This window comes from Columba livia, chromosome 2, assembly GCF_036013475.1.
Source record: "Columba livia isolate bColLiv1 breed racing homer chromosome 2, bColLiv1.pat.W.v2, whole genome shotgun sequence".
NCBI classification, from domain to species: domain Eukaryota; kingdom Metazoa; phylum Chordata; class Aves; order Columbiformes; family Columbidae; genus Columba; species Columba livia.
This window is the reverse complement of record NC_088603.1, coordinates 115,895,447-115,912,736: the sequence shown is the minus strand read 5'-3', so window position 1 is coordinate 115,912,736 and position 17,290 is coordinate 115,895,447. Positions and strand designations below refer to the sequence as shown.

Sequence of the window (17,290 nt, the reverse complement as noted above, 5' to 3'; positions counted from 1 at the left end):
TATCAATTCAAAATTGTCATGACAGCAGACTCCTTCGTGGAAGTCATAGAGCCAGCAGAGTGCATCTAGCATCAGGCTGCAGATGTGATTTTTAAAGAGGTGAGTTGTTACATAAAAAGATTCATCCTTGTTTCAAAGGATGACCTGATAGACCTTGTGAGTCAGAAGAGGTGAGAAAACACCAGTAATCTGACAAGAGAAGAGAGGATTAAATCATACTTCATACAAGGAAGAGTGAACATGTAGAGGCTGAAAGCAAAGGAGTGTTTTTGGCCACTGCACATGGCTAAGAAGTTTTTTTAGCTCAGATATTTGTCCATGCAGTTTGGTGCTCAAAATAAACTGTTCAAAAAGCATCAGTATCATTCCAAAGGCTAGGAGTAAGGCTGATACAAATGTTGTGATCAAGTTACCAGCACTAGGCTGCTTTCTTTTTTTTTTTTTTTTTTTTAAGTGGTTAAACAGATGCACACACATGCGCATACATACATATACACAGAATATCTATGACCTCTTGGGACATGTACAAAAGCCTGACAAGGAAATAACTTTTCCTTTGAGCAATGACTTGTACTGAATACCTTTATGAAGCATCAAACAGCATTTCCTCACGCAGCTGAGAAAGGATTAATTCAAATACTTGTATGTGCCAGAAGTTTAAAATCATATTCTTTAGATGAAACACCATTCCTCACAGAAAATCGTATTTTAAAATGGCATACAAAACCACACTGAGGTTAATACATGCTAATAATCTACAGCTTTGTTCTTCATTGAGCAGTGAGACAGAGAAAGCAGCGGAGAGCAGATGAACAAGGGATGAAAATTTTTGAGCAACGCAGCGGAAGCAGGAGGTGCACGGGGGGCCCCGCTTCCCTCTGCACTGCAGCCCCTTTCTGTGGTAGCATTTCAGCTCTATGCAGCACGCACCCCTTTCTGTGAATGGCTTCCACTTTGCTCAGACACTTTGCTATTCCACTGATGCTGTAAGATAATTACCCTCTTTAGCTGCAATAACGTTCATGTATATTCCACTGTCTCTTACCAAGGAGCAGCAGTAGGACACATGGCTACCCCTTGCACTCTTTTGGTCAGAGGGTGATGTGATAGTAGGAGAAGAGCTATCACACATAAGCTTCTTTTCCTGAAGATCTGTGTGTTTTGCAGGTCCTCATGATATTTCATTTATCTCTTTGTTCCCTCACATCTCTCAGGAGGGAAGCAAACTTTGAGAGTGCCTCAAGCTGAACTTCTCAATCTTCCTTGGCTATGCTTTCCTTACTTAAATTACATAATGTTTATTGCTGAAAACCAAAATGTGTTAACATAAGGAAAGCGATATAAGTCCATAAAAAACCTGTGTCTCTTTTTCTCTGGTTTACTGTAGGACTCCTACTGTGAAATTAAAGAGCTACAGTCTGACATAAATATAACTAGGTTTGAAATTACAGTTACAGTCAAATCAAATTTAATTTATCCTATATTGTGAATTAAATAACTTACTGAAAAATTTGAATTGAATTTCCCTTCATTTCCTGTTCAGATACACGGACACCTTGGTACTCATGAAAGAAGGGGAATTCTTGGGGGAAAAAAATGCAGTTTTTGATATCCATATGCAAAAGAATATTGTGAATCAAATTGTATCAACTGTGAAAATCACAGGTTTCCATCAGCTGTGGAAATAAATTCTCTCAAGGGTGAACAAAAGGCATTCAATCTCATTATATCTCTAAAGATGAAGAACACAGAAAGATAGGTGAGGCTTGAGGATGCCTGCCAACCTTGCCTACATTCAATTCTACATTATATTCTTATTCACTGAGTGTGATTACATAAACATTGCTGTCCGGAGCCTGTTCCAATTTCAATGTATATACTTGGATGTGAAATACGATGGGAGCAATTTCAGAACACGCATGTATTCATCATGATCAACTGATACTAGAGGTCATCTATTCTTATGCCACTCAAAGTTGAAGCTATTATCACTGTGCAGCTGGTCTAGGTCCAATACTGCAGAGCATTCCTAATGAACAAGAGGATCATTGCAAAACTAGGGCTTGAAGAAATAATATGTGAAGTCTGCTGATCCTCTAGTAAGGGAGCTGGAGAGGCACTTTTCTCAACTAGCAGTATTAAAAGAAGTGTTGTGAGAGGGCCCGAAGGCCAAGTCATATATTTTAGGAAAGGTGTCCCCAGTTCATCCTCTTCTGTTGACTGAAGGAAGTTCTTTCTGATAGGGTGTTAATATTAATATGTATCTTTCAGTTGTTTCTGCTTTTAATTAATTAATTCAAAGAGCAGCAAAGTCCAAAATCAGTCTCAGTGAAAGTATCATATCTTGACCTTTTTCCAAGAGAGATCAAGTTTTTTTACCTCTACAGCCAATTTTTATGCTCTTGTCCAAAATCTTCAATGCAGAGTTAATGCAGATGAGCAAGCCCTACCCCAAAGTACTCAAATATTTTCTGAAGTTGAATTTGATTAGAACACATTAACCTGTAGTTAAGGAAGGAGGTTCCTGTTCCCAGAGGATTTTCCTTCACTTGGGAGTAGAATGAGTGCCAAGCAACGTACCATGGTGAAGTAGGCTGCATTATGTTTCACTGTGTGATAAGGTACATAAACCAAACAGTTTAAGAGCGAAATAAGCATTTTGCCTACTCACTTCTATGCATTATAGTCATAATCACAACTGTGTCATTTTTACAGTTTCTAATGCCTTTCTACATGATACCTAATGATAGATATTTGTTTAGCAATATCCTTTGTCTTTTAAACCAAAGGAACATTAGTTTTCCTGCTCTCCCAGTCTTAAGTCAAGATGGCATAGAAGTGTGAAAAGTTCTACCATTTAGCAGACAAAGAAATACCAAGACCAAATTTCAAAGTACATGCTGAATATTTTTAGGATTAGACAAAAATATTGTGTTGATTAGAAGTACGGTAAAGGCTTGAAACGCTTTACAAAGATCTGTGTGGATTCTCTGTAATGTGAGCTTTTAAAATGAAAACAGAACATTTTCTGAAAAACGCTGTTTCCTTTCAGAGGTTATTTACTTTATTTTCTGTGAGTATTACTAGGAGAAGTTCTATGACCTCCATTGCTCAAGAGGCCCTAATGGTGTCTTTGGGTCAAAAATCTTACAAACCTGTAAATAAAACCAGGAGACCTCTAGGAGTACCTAGTTATTTGTGAGTCATTACTCCGCAACTAACTTGCCTGTTCCTGCCAAAGTCTTGCTGCCAGCTATTACTTAATCACATACACACACAAAAGTAAAAAAAAAAAAAAAGAACCTACATAGCATGTTGATGTGTCACAGGCTCTACAACATGAATTGGTGAGGTTCCTTCAGTTTCAGCTTTACATATGATGCTAAATGGATACATTTAGGGTGATTACAAATCTTTTCTTACTTTTTATGCTTAACTGACTTAGTCCAGTTTTGCTGTGAAGCTTGAGTCTTGATCAATTTCTCAGTGCCCAACTGGTTGCTTTTAATAACACAGAACTTTCTGAAATAACTGTACACTTTTTACAAATAACTAATACAAAATAAGGAACTTGACTCAAGTGAAGCTTTCCATACATGCTGCTTAATCTAGACACCTTAAGGCTTTCCAAACAAGTAATCTGGTACTAGTGGAGGATTGATGAAGAAGGTGCTACTTTTTTGCTAAAGATAATAAGTGAAGCTCTAAAATTGCAGAAGCATTTACTGGATTTCTTGATTGTAAAACAGGCAAAGGCAAAATCAAATTCATTAAACAGGGTACTACATCCGCTACATGCCTGTTGCTAGTTTAGAGATTTGTAAAGGTGTTAGAAAACCTCTTTGATTTCCCTTTTCTAGTTTAGACATTCTTAGATGCAGTTAATACTGCATCTGTGTATTCCATTATGAACACTGAAATATGCACTGAACAGATAAGAGATTTATAGAACTCTACAGCAAAGGATGTTAGAAATGCTAAAAATTTGTGTGGCTTCAAGAGGAAACTGGACAAATATGTGCCAGAGAATCTCTAGATAATTACCAAATATTACCATACACAAAAAAGGAAGATACCTAGGGTGGAATTTTTGTAGACTGGGAGAGCATGAGGGGAAAGTATCATGTAGGCTTAGCCTGCCTTTTCTCTGCCTTAGGTATTTCCTATCAGGAACAGGAACATCGGCCAGAGTGACAGGATCTAGTTGGACTACTCTGAGCATCACCATCTTTCAAAAGTGCTTAGCAAGGCCTTGCAGGATCTTTAAGGCCTCTTTCTTTCATAACTATGACCACTTTTGTTGCAGAGGTATATAACTACAGTAAGTCACTGAAGAAAGAATTCAGTTGAAATATTTTCTTAGCATTCTTGCCTTTGAAATACACAAAAAGAAGGCACATCATACTCTTCCCAGAATCATCTTTTTTTTCTTTCAGATTCTCTATATCCATAAATTCTTAGAGACAAAAACATCTCATTCAAACTAAGGAGCCTTCTTGGAAGAGTAAATGGCCTCTTGAGGAGTATATTAATCATTCTCCAGGTGACTAGGTAAGGCCATCTCTCATCTTGCAGATAAAGCAGTCCTCGCTGACAATTCCAGCCACACAAAGGTACAATTTTTCCGTGACAAAATATTCAGGCACAAAAATCACCATTCTGACAGAATATGATAGAAATATAATATCTGGGGCCTAATTAATCAAAATAGAGACATTTTTGGTCATGGAAGTATTCCACGTGGCTCTCCAGAGAGAAAAGTAGTTTATGAGATCTGACAGTTTCAGAAACTGTATGTTTTCTTCTTCATTGATATAAATAATAATGAAGAAAAGATATTCAGGTTTGATAACCACCCTTTGATATGTGTTGATGAAAATGATGCAGGACAACCTAGACAGATGCATGTTCCTTCTTTCTCAGTGGCAAGAAAAAACAGTTTTACTACACAGCACAACGTTTTGCCCTACCATGTGCTTCTTGACTGAATTTTGCAAAGTGAATTGATGGCATACAGAAAATAGTTCATAAACTTGTGCATATTGCTACATATGTCAGAAAGCTTTAAAAGCAACCAAAAAGCAACCAACAAACCAACCAACCAAGAAAGGCTAAGACTACCACTATTCAGACTACTACCGCACTGCAGTATATTTGGGCATTAAAAGGTGATTTTGGGAAACATCAACATTTTGCTGTCAACTAGAATCTTATCTTCATTAGGCTACCAAAGGTAATGAAAAAAAAAAAACACAAAACAAACAAAAAAAAGAAGTAGTGTCAAAGTTCTGATTTGATTAAACAAGCAGTGGCCTCTATTATGCTATAAGAACAATCACAATATTGTCTTTATGTAGATCCTTCAGCTCTGAAAAGGCTAAAGGAGGTTTACTGATATTGGCAATGGAGGCATCCTAAGTCTCTTTGCTATTTACAGAAGACTCCTACCACGGACAATTCTCATCATGCTTGTTTACATGAAGAATACTTACCTAAAGATATTTCCTGTCTGTTTGAATAAATATGTACACTTGCAAGTAGCTTTACATGTGTGAGTAGTCTCGTGTGATTTCAGTAGGGCTATTGACATTCTTGTGAAATGAGAGCAATCTTTTGTAGGCTGTGAAAAATCTATATCCTTTCTACCTATTTCTCAGCTTGATAAAACTCCTCCTATGCACTCTAGTGTCTGAGCAAGCTCTGAAACTATCCAATATAGCCATATAGACATAAATTTATACCCATGAAAGCAACCTAGAAAATATAGATGGAATGCCTTTGGTTTAGAAAATCTAGTTTTGCGTTTTTTTCTATTGTGCAGCTGATTGCTTATTATTACAAATGTCAGCAGTAAACCAATATTCAAATATGTAATTTACTGGTATTTATCATATGAAAGAAAACTCTTTTTTTTTTTTTTTCATGTTGTCATATACTTTGAACAAGAAAACAATTTGTAGTGACTGCATTGTAATTCCATGGAAAAATGTTCTTTGCCTCTGTACATTCCTGAATCTGCCAGCAATTAGATAGATTTTTGAATAGAAGATAAAACAGGCACTGCCATTCCACAGCAAATTCAAACAAGGCATGCATTGCTGAAATAACTGAAAAGAATCTATGAAGTGTATTGTTAAAGATGTTAAGAATAAAATATATTCAACAAATTATTTCATCTTTCATAGAGCAACTTGAGGTCTGCCTTCCAGATGTACAGGATGCATTTTCTCATGCAGGAAAAAATAAATTATTTCAAAAGAACACATAAGGAAAGCTATTCTGTTGTATTCATATACATATAGAATTCAAGAGTTTTAAATCATTAAGTTCCTTGTAATTTTGATTCATTTTTCTTTAACTGATATTAGGAAATACTATATCTGAGTTTTTTACATTTATAGCAACAACTGGATATGTACTGGCATTTGAATGCCAGACTATAGACTCTACAGTTTTAGCAGTTTCACTAGCTCTTTAAAGAATAAAAAGAAGGAATATAAACCTCCCTCTGCTGGAGCAACAGAAAACAGCTACCTGGTTACTTAAACTGAATCTTCAGATTTGGCTAGATATTAAACTAAACAGAGTAAGGCCCTACTTGTTACTGAAAATTAATCAAAATACGTAAAGTATTCAGAGGATTATTTCTTTTCATTTGAATGAATTCTAAGGACATCTTATTTTGTCCTCAGATTTTTTTCATTTTTTTCCAAGACCATACCTTCCAAAGATAAAAGAATGCAGAAAAAAAACAAACCAAAACAAACCAAAACCAAAACAAACAAAACAAAAATACCGGCAACTTTAGAAAATGTAGGATAATAAGACAAACTCCTGCTAGTTTCATTCATTACCTGTGATTGTAGCAGGATTCTTTGAGCAATACTTCTGTATTCTTCTCATCCACTGTCTTCACAATTTCGTACACCTTGATGACATCCTCATCCTCCAAACTGATGATTCCCAACATTTTAGCCCTTCTTCATGTGTGTGTCCTCCACCCCTCTAGCTATTTTATCTGCTTTACTCTCTATGTTCCCTAACTCTGCTACAGACTTCTGAAATACAAGCACCAGAACAACACACAGTACTCAGGATGTAGCAGGTACCTTCTCTCTTGCTCTCAGTGATCTTCCCGATGCTGCCCAACATTTGGATATTTTGGCTGCCAATGGACATTTGGATGATGGTTTTGGAGAAACGTAAATGAGGACTCCAAGTTGTCCTTCTTATGATGCAACCATCTGTAGACGGGAAAAGATTAATCATGTAGACAATGTCTTTTCAGGAATGTCTCATGCTTTTAGCTACTCAGACAAAGTCAGGGTGGTACTAAAGCACGAAAGTTGTATGTACCAATTCGATTTTCTATTTATTTTAAAGTTGTTTTGTAGAGAGTTCTAAACCTCCAAAGTGACTGAAAAAATTGGTGCATTTTAAAATATCAGGATATAAAACCATACTATTAAAAATATAAAAGCTTCTGAAGCTAAATTTTATGATTCTACTAAGAAAATTAATCCCAAAAAGATGAGCACTGAAGCTCAAAAAGGAAATTAAAATGTCATGTTTTGTTTAATCAGCTTATTTTCTTTGAGATTCTATTTCTTACAAATGGTGATTCAATATTATTGCTAATACTCAAAACAAAAGCTTATATTTTAATTCTTAAGAATTCTACGCTTTATTATTTAAGAAGAATTAAGAGTCTCAACTATGTATTTTCTTTAAAATAGGAAGAAGTCCAGGAAATCAAGCATTAATTGGCGTATTTGGAGAAGTACCTTGCATCATGTAGATGTGGATAGTGCACCTTTTAGCCAGTGAATCATGCAATAGCATATTTCTTGGTGTTGAGTTTGAAGACTATTATTGTCCCAAGACATATCAAATAATTGAATATATCGATAAGAAGAAAAGTTCACACTGTAATGTAATCTACTCAGTGATTAAGTGCCAATGGAAGGGAAAGATCATGATATGATTGTAGTCCTGGGACTACTTCCATGACATGGAAGTGATATGCATTTGTTTCAGGATGTGTAAAAGTAAGTGATGAAATAAACAATATTCAAGAGAGTATGATTATTCTCGAAGAATAACTCTGTGAAAAGTTTAGTGCCTCCAGAGGTCTGGTATACTGTCTAGAATGGATCCTGAAAGTGGTTTGTTCCCCTCAACACTGATGGCCAAGCTTTTTTTCATTCTAATTGGCAGAGAAATTTGGGGTAGCAGAGAGCAGATTTCCTTGCAGATGCACAACACATTTACATTGTATAAGTAGCATTAGGGAAATTCTCAAATTCTTTCTTCTAAAAGTAATAACTGTTGGTCTCCCATTGGTATCTGACCATAATTCTCCAGAAGTTATGCCACAGGACTCCTTTTAAAACCTTGCATCTGACACTGTTTCTTTAAATCACAGTCATGTGATACAGTATGTAAGAGTTTTATGATGGCATAGTTTTATTGAGGTAATTTGATAAAATTCAACCTGCCAGAAGCACTAATAAAAGGAAACATCCCTTTCGGATTTGCTGCCTTGAATAACCTTTGCTACAAAATCCAAAACACACCCTGCATTAATGTGAGCTAATTATTGCATCTGAATAAGTACATAATATACCATGGTACATTTTTGATGACACAAGTCAGTGCCATTTTGCCCAAGACAACTGCTAATGGTGACTCATAGTAAATTACGATTAGAAAGCTTTGTTATGTCATGACTCTTGCAGTATTTCTGATCTGTGGATTCCAGAAAGGAGCAGTGAACCATATACTCTGCAACACTCCATTTCTTTTTCGTACAGTCAGGCAAGCCACTTAGTTTATTTAGCAGAATTTTGTATATGTAAGGAAAATTGTGTTGCAGTTAACGTATTTGTACATCCATGTTGAGCTACCAGTCATCAACACCAGAAGAGAGTTTTGTTAAAAGAAAGTATACAACCTGATAAAAACATCTGTCTAAAAAGGAACATATCAAATTAAAAATTTGAAGAATTTTTTCCTGAAAGAGATTTGCATGCTTTCAAATTCAATAATGTAGCCCAGTTATTGAGGTTCACACTTGGTATAAATTTAACTTTTTAAAGTAAATAATTTGAACAACTTACTAACAAAGTTGTTTCATTCTTTTTCAGCAGCAGGCTTTAATGAGAGGTGGGTAGCTTTTTAAAAGAAATACAAGGCCCGACCAGAAGTCAGGAAACTATAAAGGCTAGTACTCTATTATTGAATGCATAATGGAGGTCCCACTTTATTATGTCTTATCTGAATTTAGGGAAGAAACAAACAAACAAACAAACAAACTACATTTAAGTAGATATTTTTGTGGGTTCAGTTTTGGAAACTGCAAAGCTTAAAAGTTATCTAAAATTAACCTTTCTAAGGAAATAGATCTTAATAAAGGAAGCAAGTAGTAAAATAATAAATAACAATTAAACAAGTTTTTTAACCAAAAAAAAACTTGTCTGTATTCTGCTAACTAGTTTTCAACAGCTCACATTAAGATTTCCCTGGGATACAGTTGTAGCTGGAAGAGTCTCACAGAATCACAGAATCACAGAGGCACTCTGGCTTGCCTCTCAGCTGGCAAAAAGCAAATGGAAGATACAGTCACCCAGCATGTCCAAGGAACACGCAGTCTACCGCCAGGACTGGGAATGATGGTTAGCTTTCTAGTTTTTGAGGTTGTTGTTAAATTCATAGTAACCATTGTGCTTTTTAGATTTCAGTTTTCCCACAAAAAACAAAGCAGGGAGTTGAAATTTTGCATCAATCACATCTTGACTGTAATACATTAGGGATTATTGAAATGGGATTTATAGATTTACAGGGGTTTGGGATGAGAAGAATCATTTGGGGTCTTTAAGTAATGCTTCTCAATCTTGAGGAAACAGTGTATGTTTCTATTCAGAAGCTATGGAGAAAGGATAAGAAGGTAAGAGATTTACCTGACCTTTTGTTAAGAATACTGCAGTTTTTCCTGATGCTTTGCATAAGACTTTAATTTAATGTTGTTAAGAGAAACAACTAACAATATGCATACTGTGCTTCTCATAGACACACAGCAATAAAACCAGCAGGGAGTGGGGCTTCTTAAAATATTGTTATTTTGCAAGACAGTTGGAGTGCAATTGAATTTAAGACAAATCCTTTACATAAGTAAATACACCACCATATGTACATACTGTTAAAAGAGACATGTTTTATTTTGCATCAAGTGTACCCTTTAAATTTCTCAAAATAAAAGACCTTCAGTGCCAAACTTTGGGCTTTATCTGGCATGTTGTGGACTTGCATTCCTTAATGTTTCAACACATTTGTTACTTAGACTGAAATGTTCTTCTGGCTGTTTGAGATTAAAGTTTTGGATTTGAGAGAAGGGGCTTTCAACACCAAGTGGAAGAAGCTTAAGTTACTGCCATGTTAGCAGAAAAGATGGGGTTTCTATCTGTAGAGCAATGCTTGTTTGTTAGAAAGAAACTTCCAGAATTAATCGGCTATCAGTTTGGGAGGGGGTGTGGAGGGTGGAATGGTGTTCGGGTTTTTGCTGGGGAGGTTTGGGAGCAGGGAGGTGTGTTTTTTCTTTGCAATTGTTTTCTTGCTTGTTTTGATTTGTTGTGTTTTTATTTACTAGACCTTAGTTCTTGATATTGTGAAATCCTAAACTACCAGTGATGAAAGATTTCAAGTCATTTAGTTATATAGTTATAGATACGTTTATATTTACTTTTTAAAAATCTGTTTTCTTGATGTTTAATACTGTCTCCTGATTTCAATATAAAAACATTTGTAGTGAAATACAATTACTGCTTCCTCTTTCTCATACCACTATTGTATTCTGGCTCCAGTTTGCCAGCTGTAGTGGTTTCAGTGGCAAGAAGCTCAGATAAACAGTGTCATTTGTATTGCCAACACAAGTACCAGTTCCGGGACAGATCATCACAACTGGTAATCTCTTCTTTCAGAAATCTCAGCCCACGCAGTAACATCTAGTGAGAAACTCTGCCTCCGGACCTGAATCTAATCAGGGACCAAGCTAGAGAACAAATTATCCTGCTGCTCACACAGCTATTTCTAAATGCAGAACCTTACATGACAAAACCAGCTACAAACCAACATATTTTTCAAAGTCTGATCACACGCTAAGGAAAATGACTTGGAGGAATATGTAGAAAAGCCTTGTTGCTGCTTGTTATTGTACTGTAAGCACTAAATCTTGTTGCAAGGATTATGTACTGTAGGAAATGTCAAACTGTGAAAACGCCTAGGAACCAAATGAGAAAATACTCGTGTAGTGTAAGGGACATTCCAATAGTGAGAATGACGTCTCTATTTTCCAGGCTGGAGACATGTATTCGTATTTCATAGACTTTTTTTTGTTCTCTTAGACTCTCATAGTCTCTGTAACAGCATTTTGTGTGTGATATGGTTGTTTTGAGGATTCCAGACTTTGATCAGTCTGTGGCACTGTGACATGCTATTGTCTTTTAGCACTGGTGGGAATTAAGGGCCGTATGAATCATAACTATAATGAAACTCCTTTTTCCTCTGGCTTATACAATATCTATAATTACCGCATCCTCATCTTTCTGCCCGTTAATTGGCTTCCACTGGAAGTGGAATGTTCTGTCAAGTGAAGGCCCACTGCGTTCATGTTTAAAATTTTAAATTCAAATCAATCTTTAGTATGCTGTTACCAATGTCCAAGTTTACAGTTCCTTTTCATGGAAATTTTTTCCTAAGCAATAGATTATCCAGGATATCCCATCTGTCTGGTCATTAAATTTTGAAAAGCAGACAAATATGAAGAAATCTCATTTACATAGATATACATCCATAATTTATACACATATATATGTGAGGATATTTATATGATTACATAATATGTGGATTTCCTAATATGAACTGTCATCTGTTTGCTCAACTATATCATTGATAATGCAAATTGAATTTGAACCTTCTGGGCTATATAGATAATTATTCCATTTCAACATCAAAAATATCAGGACAGAAGGTATTTTCTGACTTCTATAATGATTATGCCTAAGCTGAAGTAATTTTATTAAAAGTCATTTAAGTAAAAACCCAGAATGTGAGTTTTATCATTTAGACTCTTATTTAAAATTTAGATAATAACAATTCAAAGGAAAGGATAAACTGCCATATCAGAGTCCTAAAATTATTTTTATTCAGGGGAGAATTTTCTGACCTGGAGGGTAAAATCTAGAGGACACTATGAAAGCCTGTAAAGGAAAAAAAAAAAAAAAAAAAGCATTCTGGTAAAGATACATTTCCTACTTCTTGTAACATTCATAGAAATGACATATAACTAGAAAGGAAGAAAATCCTAGTAAGGCATTTCAAGTGCTCCAAAGAAAAATTTTCTTGATTTCCAATTTCTTGTATTTTTCATCTTATATGCCCTGACTGTTATTTTTTAAACTTTATTGTAGTCTCTAGTTTGACATTTATGAAGAATGTGAAGATTTTGAAGTGGACAAAAACCCAGATTCACAGATAGAGGCATAAATATTCCCAATAATATTTTTTCATCAAATTTCCTTCACTTTCTCTGTATTCTAATCACATATCAGAATGTCACACTTATGATAGACAATAGGCATCACATGAAATTAAAATTTTAATAACATTATAAGGCATACTTTGCACTGTGCTTAAACAAAGAGAAACCCATATTAACCAAATTTTTAAAAAATCATTGTTTTGAGGAAGGGTACTATTTCCAAGCACAATAATTATCTTGATAAGAAAAAATACTGTATGCAAGAATATGATAAGAAAATGCGAATGATGAGTAGCAGAAGCAGTAACAGTAGCAGTAGCAGCAGTGGTAGTAGTAGCTCTAAATGATAATTTGATTAGCCAACAGCCACACATAAAAATAAATAAATAAATAAATAGGAGGTGAAAAAGTAATAAGTAGATTTGCAAGTGAAGCACTAGATGATTCCCTTATGGAACAGTCCCTTAGGATTTCTAAGTAGTCAATAGTACTGGCGACAGTCAAGTCTCGTTTGTAGATGACTTGAGTCAGCACCCGTTCCCTAAAGGCTCCTCTGTTGTCTTCTTGCAGGCTGCTCAGCGGATGCAGACTTGGGAACGCCATCAGGCAAACAGCTGCCTGTCGACTCTTACAAGCTGAAGGTGGGTGTCTGTGCACCAGCTCCTGTCTCACACTCTCTCCTTTGCTGTGTGCACTGAGATGTTGCTCTCTCTGTCACTCCGCATGCCAGCCATCCTGTGACAGGGTCCATCTGGCATATGGGTCACTTACTGGAAGAGGAATGTGGGGTTGCATCTAGGAGTTTGCTACCTAATGGGAGAGCACCATCCGAAGACTCTTGGAAAAGGTGAAGACAACGACAGCTCAGACCTAACACGTAACCTACCTGAGTTTCACCTCTCATTATATTGCCCAGTGCTTGGGTCTTAAAGGTTGAGAGAAGAGAAATTAGGATATCTTGAACAAGTGCACTGCAGCCAGTTTCTATGAGAAGTACTGAAGTGAGAAGACACCGTACTTCCGTAATTTAAGTAGCATGTTCAAATATTTCCATGAAGCAACTTGCAGAGTACCAGTTTAATGCCTTCAAACTTTGTTTTTAATTGATGATACCATTTTATACTGTGGTGGTACTCCTGCTTTTTCCTATATAATGTTACAATGTGATTTATTTGGTTTTGCTTTCTGTATTGGGCCTCAGACCGTACAAAATACATACAAAATCAGGACACGTGTTTTTTACAATGATTGCAACCTATAAAACTGGACATTTTTGGACTCTTTTGGAGGCAGAACTTGAGTTCTAATCAAGTCTCATGACTGAATGTCTGTGAGATTTATTCATGGGTATTCACATATCTGGGTTACTGTTACTTTTGTCAGTATTGTCTGTTTACAACAGAAGCTCTCAGGAAGAATGACAATATCTCTGATTCAAATCTCCTTGACTCTAATAGATTCCATCTGGAGGGACTACAAGCTTGTAAAAGCTTTAGTACAATTGGGAGGGCCCTTTGTGTGGGTACTTTAATGTAGCCTTCTGAAATCTTTAAACATTTCCAAGACAGGCCTCTATCCCATTCACTTTCAAATGAGTTATTCATTTCAATGAGATTACTTCAAGTCTAGCAGCATCTTTTGCATGACAAAAACTAAACCAGAAATCCAGATAGGATCCACATCACGAAACAGCATAATATTTGGTCTAATGATTAGGCTAAGAGCCAGAAAGTTGGTTGTGCAAGCTCAGAGGCAATGAGCTCTCACTCTTCAGCATCTCACTTCTTACACTGATTTACAGCAATGATTCTGTGATTTTGCAGCCTTTGATTTTCAGGATTGCCATTAAATTGATCTTTGAAGTTGGGCAACAATTCCGCTTAGTTTACCACAGATGAAGTTATTGCATGTGCAACCTTACTTCTACATATCCTAGATCCTGATTAAAACATTAACTCCATAACCACACTGTTCTTTCATACACTATAGCTCTATAAAACTGAGTTTCTTATCTTAGGACACTAAATAACCTGAGAGATACTTAACCCTCCTCAGTTGCTTGAGGGTTTGATTACTTACTGCATCACAGTAATGATCAAATCCAAGACAAGAAAATCTAAAAGCAGGGAAACTATGCAAAGACAGCACTGTAACAATGTAAAGATACTAAAACTAGTTCTTACTCTCTGAAGTAAGAACTGAGAATTTTTGCTGTGATAAATAAATAGAAATATCTGTAATCCAAGATACCTGAATAGCCTTATTCAGACCTATAATTTTTTAACTCACATATCTGATGATTACTTTTAAAGAGTTATTTTCTTAAATAGAGTGTTATGATTCTCAAAAGAATTTTTGATTAAGTACTTCCCACCTGGTTTTATTTTTTTTCTTATAACTAGCAGGTTGCATTCTATCTGTATTTCAAGTGAGCTCTTCAGATTTAGAAGTGTCAGAATTTAAATGAAGTCATTCATTTCTGTTTTCTTCTCTCCAACAGCACAAATAGGTATTCGGTGTCAATGTATCTGGATGAAAAGATCTTCATAAGCAGTAGTGAAACCCAGCTGAGCTGAAAGAGATTGGAGTTGCAGGGGAAATCACATCAGTTCAGAACACCTAGGGTTTGCAAAGTACAGCCACCTCTACATACCTCTGCAGTCCTGACTTCTGATCTTTCAAGCCAGTAACCTTCTCAGTGTACACTGTGGCTTCTATCCAGCTCTCTTCTGCAAAGATAAGTGGTGTGTGAGCAGAGGGATTGGCATGCATGCTGGTATTAAGAGGATATGGAGCTGGGTCTTGTCCAGGGTGTATACCCAGTTCAGGTTCTCAGCCTTTTGGAGCCAAAGTCAAGAGACTAAGTAACCAGTTCCTGAATACTTATGTTGTTTGTTCATGACACACTAGATCCCAAGCATGTACCAAGGACTTTTTCAGTCATGGTGTCTCCCTGCAACAGAAAGGGTTGGTAAAACTACAAGACTGAATGAGAGACTACTAATCTTGCAGATTGCAGCCCAGCATAGAAAACATTGTCATGAAATGCCCAGTCCATCTTTAGCTGTATTATACCTATCAGGTTTGTTCTGTGAAGTTATGATGGTTAGGTTTAAAAATGTGTATTTATATATGCTGTGGATTATGCATCTTGACTAACATTTGATAATGTTAAAAAACAGTGTCTGCCTGTAATACTATAGCTTCACTGACTCCACACCCAGTCATAAACTAAAAGCTATTCTGGCTACCATTAAACACCAGCTCGGTTTGACTGGTGTGTTCCAGTAATTGGCTTTCTGAAATCTCTAAGAAACAGTACTATCAATGTTTTATATAGAATTACCACAACTCCAAAAATTTCAGGAACCATAGCTTCGACTTTTTGTCTTGGCAACCAGAACCGTATATTTCTGCCTTTCAAAGAAGTCACCAAAAGTGATATCTGTGTAAATGTTTTCTAGAGTTTAGGGAGAATTTAAGGAGTTGTCCTTGATAGAATAATTTTGTATGACTACTGAGATAAATGTGGTCTTTACTGCACCAAGAAGCATCACAAATATTGCCCTGTGTGGAGGAAGTGTTCAAGTAACATTTGGCGATATAGATAGACATACACATAAAAACACATATATAGATCCATATTCCAACTACATATATATATATATATATATAAATGTAGGATGCACACACAATGTGGTTTTGCAGAAAACATCTGTTACTGATTGTGGTTTGACTTGCTTCCACAAGGCATTAAGTTCCTTTATCATAACCATCTGTCATTTCTGCCGTGTACACTGAATTAATTACAGAATGTTAGACAGCTCATTTAAAACAAACCACAAACAAAATTATTATCTGGTGAGAGCAGTTTATGAATAATATGTGTATTCCTACTGTGAGGACAGTAGCCGCTGTTAAGATTCAGTCATTCAACTCCTCTCTGAACTTTTAGTCCTCTAATGTAAAAAAGCTCATGCAGTTATGAGCAAACCCCAAATCCTTCAGAATTGCAGAACCACACACAAATCAAAGTAAAGGGAAAATAAATTTAATCCTTAAACTTCATTTCTTCGTGCAACAGTGGGAGATAAAACCTTTGAATGGTGCTTTGATGACAAATTAACTTTTGGCATAAGTAGGAACTATCCTCTGAGTCAATAGAAAATACCATTTATGTTTGCTGATGTAGAGCCCTGGATTTACTTTAAATCTCCTTTTTTCAGCACAGGTACAGGAGGTTTGCTTTTAAAAAGCTTTCCTATCTTAAACCTCTGTATGTTTTAGGATGATTTGAAGTCTTCTTATTATCTCGATCAATGCTATAATATTGTGGGGTAAAGGGGCATATTGGCCCCTGTACAATGCTTTCTCATTCCAGTTTCATGCAAGATAAAATGGGAGCAAATACAAAAACTGTGACCTTCTCTTCTGTATGTGAGCATTCATGACTAACCTGCATAATAAATATTAGAAATGGCCAAGCTATTTTGTTAAGAAGGCATACCATCTTACATTAATTATTTCTGAGAGAGTACACAGTGGAAATATTTGGGTAAGTGCTTGCCAAGAGTCAGGGTTGAACAGTCTAACTCATTATTCTAATTGTGTTCTTTATTCCTTTGTTTTTATAGTCTGTACCAATTACAGAGACATTAGTAAGATTAGATGTCCCCAGTTGTGCCAATTATGTGACAATACATCCTGATTTTTGGTATGGGTATGGTTTCAGTTGAATAATATATCTGGTTATTC

The 17,290-nt window shown here is 35.9% G+C and overlaps 1 long non-coding RNA gene across 1 annotated transcript in view; it reads left to right on the top strand.

The window, feature by feature from the left end:
• Positions 1-15,174, top strand: part of LOC110364778 (uncharacterized) — a 46,447-nt gene extending 31,273 nt beyond the window's left edge. Inside the window, exons 2-3 of the long non-coding RNA XR_010470539.1 lie at positions 13,106-13,176; positions 15,036-15,174. This is a non-coding gene — a long non-coding RNA (uncharacterized LOC110364778). The remainder of the gene's footprint in view (positions 1-13,105; positions 13,177-15,035) is intronic.
• The last annotated feature ends 2,116 nt before the right edge of the window (positions 15,175-17,290 follow it).